General features: G+C 59.9%; 1 long non-coding RNA gene across 1 annotated transcript; it reads right to left on the bottom strand.

The window, feature by feature from the left end:
- Positions 1 to 2,911: 2,911 nt before the first annotated feature.
- LOC125919706 (uncharacterized) lies at positions 2,912 to 3,334 on the bottom strand. Its single transcript, XR_007456873.1, has 2 exons — positions 3,239 to 3,334; positions 2,912 to 2,994 (listed from the first exon to the last, which is right to left on the bottom strand). It is a non-coding gene; the product is annotated as an uncharacterized LOC125919706 (long non-coding RNA).
- Between the last annotated feature and the right edge of the window lie 2,389 nt (positions 3,335 to 5,723).

Raw genomic sequence — 5,723 nt, 5'->3', positions numbered from 1 at the left:
GTCAACTCCTATTCATCCTGCAAAACCCTGCCCGGGGTGACCTCCCCCAGCAAAGTCTTCTCCACGGGCCCCACCACCCTGCCTGTGCGAGTGCATCTGGGGGACGGCACTGCCCAGGCTTCCCGCCACCACGGGCACATTCCCCAGGAGGTTGAGAGTGAGATCCCTGACTCCTGAGGACATGCTCCTTCCGGACTCTTTCCTTAGCTGGCTCCTGTGGCACAAGTACTATGTAGAATGCACCACACGTGGGGTCTGGCTCCACAGCATTCCCGGGTGGGCGGGCCCCTAACCGCCTCAGTCTGCACTGAGGACACAGGGCCGAGAGGGCAAAGCCATGAGCCGTCTACTCTTCCCTCCTTTTCGTTCTCGGTGTCTATTTGGCCATCATAACTGCTCTGGGAGGGAGACACAATGCTGGGGGGCAGGGAGGAGTCCCCATTTTACAACGGGAGGCCTGCACTGGGCATACTGCAGCGTCTAGAGCCCAGCATCTGAAACTGCATCCAGGGGGCCCGGCCCCCCCACCTTGTCTGTCCAGCTGCAAATGGGGGGAGGGGACCCTCACCGTCTCCTGGTGGAGGGAGGGAAGGGTGGTGGGCTCTGAATGGGGCCTGGACAGGCCTCTTCCTCCTCCCTCCTCTCCTCTTGTCCCCCACTGCCCACGGCACCTGTTAGCAAACAGGCAGGAAAGAGTCGTCTGATTGCAGACCTTCTCAGCCCCCGACCATCCAACACCAGGGCCCGCAGTCTCCTGGAGGGCCTCCTTGGCCTTGGGGCCAACAGACCAAGGGGATGGCCTCCGACGTTGACGGTCAGCATGGAGGCCTTTTCTCTTCACGCTCACCTGTGCTGGCCCCGCCCCCTCAGTGACTCGGTGGGCAGATGCGTTCCCTGCCTGCCTCGGCGGCAGGGGCCCGCTGCTCTCAGGGCTCTCTCTGGGTGACCTCGTGAAATCAAACTCATTTCCCTTTGGAAATGAGTTCCATCTGGCCTTGAACCTGTGGGTTCACTCCGTCCCCGAGATGGCTCCCGTCCCCTAACCAGCCACCCTGGGTGATGCTCTGACCACAGACTACAGAACCAGTCCTGGCAAGGACTCGGCATGGTGAGCTTTAAGATTCGTTCTATGAATGAGTGGTGACTGATGTCACTTTCTAATCCCCTCTCTGCAGATGACACAGTGGAGGCCCCGGAGGCTCAGGGACAAGCAAGGGGTACAAGAAAGATGCTCCAAGTTGGGCTCCGGGGACAAACAGACCTGGGCTCAATGTATACCTGTGACTCGGCCTCAATTTCCCCATTCTGTGAAATGGGGACACAGCAGTGCCTGCCTCACAAGGTTGGGTGAGGATCTCATGGGTTCCTCCGTGCAAAGTGCCTCCCCCAGTGGCAGCCTAGTGGGTGGAGCTTTCAGGGCTCAGGGGGTGCAGGGGGTGATGCTCTTGGGGTGGGGGGCACCCCTCCCCATCACTCAGGATCCAGTCCAGCCCTCTCCTTCAGGGTCTCCCCATCCCTCCGTCACCTTTCCCCGGGACTCTAGCCACACAGCACTCACTGGCCTAGCACACCTGCCTCCCCGGCAAACCCACCCTCCAGCAAGGTGCCAGCTATGCAAGGCTGGGGCGGGCGTCCCCGGGGCCTCCCTCTGTGATAGCTCCATCACACCTTGGGTCTGTGTCCCATCAGCCTCCCTCATCAGACTACATCATGCCAGTCTGATGGACAGCCAGACCCAGCAGGCAGGAGCTGCGTCTTCATGGCATTTGCCTCCCAGGGTTTAACACAGGCCTCTCAACACACGTGCAAAGCCACCGAATGAACACCCATGAACACGCCCGGCCACCTGCCTGCCTCCCTCAGTCAAATAAATGCTGGGTTTGCAGAATGGACGTGGGGCCTGACAGACGGGGTGAGTCGCTTGGGGTCGCACGGCTCCAAGAGGAGGGACTCTGGCCGGGAGGCCAGCTCTCCTGACCCCCAGGGTTCTGCAATGCTGCCCCATCCCCGGCACCGCCTGTCTTTCTCCTGGCCCCAGAAATCCTGACTGTCCAGCTGAACATCCATTGTGTGTGAAGGTCAGGAAAATGGAGGCCCCGTCTGCAGACTGTAAATGCACTGAGTTTCCTCACAGAGCACACCTTACAGCTTTTCTCCTGTCCCTTACCACATGTTTCTAAAACCCCACCTTGCCCTGGGGGGTGGGGTGGGGCGGGGGATGCAGAGCAGCCTAGAAGGCTTCCTGGAGGAGGAGGGCCTTGAAGAACCAACAGAAGCCCTCGGTGAAGGTGAAGACAGACAGGAAAAGAATTCCGGGCAGAGGAACCCAGGAAAGGCGGAGAGCAACTAGGCATATACAATCTGACCTGCGTGCATGCGCACGCAGTGAGGGGCGACGCCGGCCCGGGGCCACGTGTCACCTGGCTCCCTCTTTTAGCCGTGGTGGCGAGCCTGGCTCGCCAGAGCTTCCCTTCAGAACTCCACGGACAGACGGCTCGGCCAGGCCCCCGGGCACCAGCTTCTGGTTACTCCCCGGGAGAGCCGACCGCAAAGCCTGCTGGGGCCTCTCTGGAAACCAGACCTGGTTCAAAGGCCAATGAACGCCTATCCGGCCGATGTGCACATGTGACGAAGGACAAAGACACAGGCGTGATCCTCACTGGAGAAGGCAGAGTTTACCCCCAATTCGCCAGCGGGCACGAGGCTCAGAGACGCGGAGCGAGCTGCCCGGTTCACCCAGCAGGTGCGTGAGCAGAAGAGCTGGCCCAGGTGCTGAACCCAGCTCTCTCCGGTTCCACGCCCCCCACCCCGTCCCCGGGGCGTTAGTGTCCCCCACCGGTCCTCGGACCTAGGACGCTGGCCTCTGGGCAGCGCACCCAGAAGACGTTTTATGAATGAGTGAACAAAAGAATCTGAAATCCTTGGTCTTTCTCCCCCCACCACCCGCCAGCAGGAAGGAGCCATCTGCCACTGTGTTTTGTCGTTGCTGTTACTCTGAAAATCAAAAGCACAAACCCAGAGTCACAGCTCCGTGTCGCATCAGGTAGGACAGACACCCCAGCGCCTGATGCCAGGCTGGAGCTCCGTTTGGCCTCGCGGTGGACAGACGAGGACCAAAATCCCACTCAGCCACCAGCCCCTGGAGACCTGACTCACTGCACCACCACCCGCCCCCCCGCCCCTGCTCTGAGCCTTGGTATTCCCACCACTGAATGGAGGTGCCAGGGGACCCACCTACCTTGCTGGCTGCCGTGAGGACTAAGGAGAAGGGACCCTGCAGGGGTGAGTGCAGGGGGGATCCCGGCCCGCTGGCCTCCTCTGCCTGTGACCTTGGCCGCTGGGGAGGCTCTGGAACCCTCTGCACTAACTGCGCCCGATGCCCTGGTCCTGTGGGCAGCTGAATGGCTTACCCATTATGAGGCACCCACACGGCCAAAGGGCAGAGGGGCCAGCGAGGGCGCGGGCAGGTGGCTCACTGGGCTCCCCCGTGACTCAGCAGGACTCAGGGAGGCTGCTGGTGTAGGGGTGGGAGCTGCCCCTGGCCATACCCTGTGCAGGGAAGCCCAGCTGCCGCTGTTTCTGATAAATATTTTATCACTGCTCACAGAGCGGTCCCCGGGAAGGCACCCCTTCCTGCCCGGACAGGAGGACGTGGCTGGGTCGGGTGCGGGGTGGGGTCAGGAGCCCAGACGGCTAGCTCATTCAGGTCAGCACAGCTCAGCCAATGCCCCCTGAGCCCCACCCACACTCTGCCCCACGCCGTGCTGGGTGCTGGGCTCAGCCCTGCCCCGGGGACAGCACCCACGTTCCTCTCCACCACGCCCAGCGTACCGGCCCCCTGCCCTTTGGCCCAGTCAAACGGTCCATCCTGCTGGCCCAGTGACAGTGCTACCTCCTCCGGGAAGCATTCCTGATGATCCCCTTCTTACTGTGTGACCTCGGGCAGGGCCGTCACACTCTCTGGGACTGTTTCTAAAATGGAAGGGATGACCCCCCCCCCCCAGTCGTGGGGAACAAGGTGAAATTATACAAATGAAGGGTCTCCCAGCACCTCGCCCATATGGGCACCTTCCATTTGGAGGGCGCTGAACATTAGGAATCCAGTCAATAAATATTACTGAGCGTGTCTCAGGGTGGGACACAGGGACATACGGAGCCTGGCCCCTGTTCGCAGGGGTCCGTGACTTTACTGGGGACACAGGACCTAAATAATAATACTCCTACTGCTAATAACAGCAGCCACAACCACACAACAGTAATAACAGCTGCCACGGTTCAAGCCCCTGTCAGATAGGCGACATCACATCCCCTCGTTTATGTCCCCAGGAGCCCTGTGCCATGCGGTTCTTACCCCCATTTCACAACAGAGCGGAAGCCACAGCTCCCCGTCTCTCCATCCTTGGGCCTCCCAGCACCCCTAACCCAGCATGGTCAAAGCCAAGCTGGGGGTCTTCTCCCAGCCTTCCCTCTCCACGCTGAGTCTACTGTCCCAAGGATCACCCGCCCCCTACTGAAGTCTGAGACCGATAATCCTGGGGACTCTTAAGGTAGTGAGCTCCCTGTCACAGGAGATAATCAAGCAGGGGCATCATGCCTATCATCAATAAGTGGCCTCACTGGCTGGCTTTCAGTCCATCTCACTCAGACCCAAAGGCTTGACCAGCTGTGTGACCTTAGACAAGAGACTGACCTCTCTGTGCCTCGCCTTCCCCATCTGTACAACGGGCTCATACGATGGCCTCGGCGGGTGAAATGAGGGCAAATATGTGAACTTGCAAGCTGTCTTCCAAGTGCATCTCAAGGGTTGCCTGTCTGTTGACTATTATTAGGTCGTAGCTTTACCTTACCCCCCTCCCCCCCCGATCCCTTCCCGGGAACCAAGCAGGGTGGGAATCAAAATTTCCATTTCGCAGATTTGAAAAGTGAGGCACAGAGAATAACCCCTCAGACTCAAAGGGTCTGTGGTAGAACCAGAACCAGAGTGTGGGTCTTCTGGTGCTGAATGGGGGCCACCCTCCCAGCCTGGGTCCTCCCTCCCCACGGTCTTTCCTCCCGGGCTCTCTTCTGGGCTCCAGGCAGACTGGTTTTGCCGGAGAAAGTGCTTTGGCAACACATAGAAGGTTCTTAACCAGTTCAGCTGATGGCACAGGAAGCAAAGCCTTAAGAACCTTCCGGAAAATGAGCAAGACTTCTGCTGGGGTCAGAGGAGCCCCACTGTGGTAGCTCCTGATGGCGAGGTGCCTCGGTGACAGTCTCTCACCTTCAGGCAGGTAGCGGGATGGGGTGAACAGGGGGCAGGCGCACCACCGGCCAGAGACCCTAGGTTTGAGCCCCGCCCCTCCCTCCTTGCTGCCCTCCTTGGTCTCTTGGCAACCACTTGGCCTCTCTGAGCCTCAGTTTGCCTGTCTGTTAATTGGGGATGACCACGATCACCTTCTGGGCTGGCTGGAAGGAGTGAATGGGGTGGTGCCTGGGGAGGTCTGTGCACAGGACCCGGCACATAGTAGGTGCTCAGGAAACAGCAGCCCCCCCTTTCTTTCCAGACAGAAGCCCACGCCCTGGGGTCAGAACTGAGGACAGCAATATTCTGTGCTGAAACGAGCTGCATGCATTTTCCTGATCGTCCTTTCAGAAGGGACCTGGCCCCGGCGTCCCCACCCCCACCTGCCCCTGTGTGTAGACGGTCAGTGGCGACGGGACAGTGAATTCCACCTCTGTCCTCA

The sequence above is a fragment of the Panthera uncia genome, chromosome B4, assembly GCF_023721935.1.
Source record: "Panthera uncia isolate 11264 chromosome B4, Puncia_PCG_1.0, whole genome shotgun sequence".
Lineage (NCBI taxonomy): Eukaryota > Metazoa > Chordata > Mammalia > Carnivora > Felidae > Panthera > Panthera uncia.
Note: the sequence above shows the minus strand (reverse complement) of the source record. Positions and strands in the feature narration are given on the sequence as shown.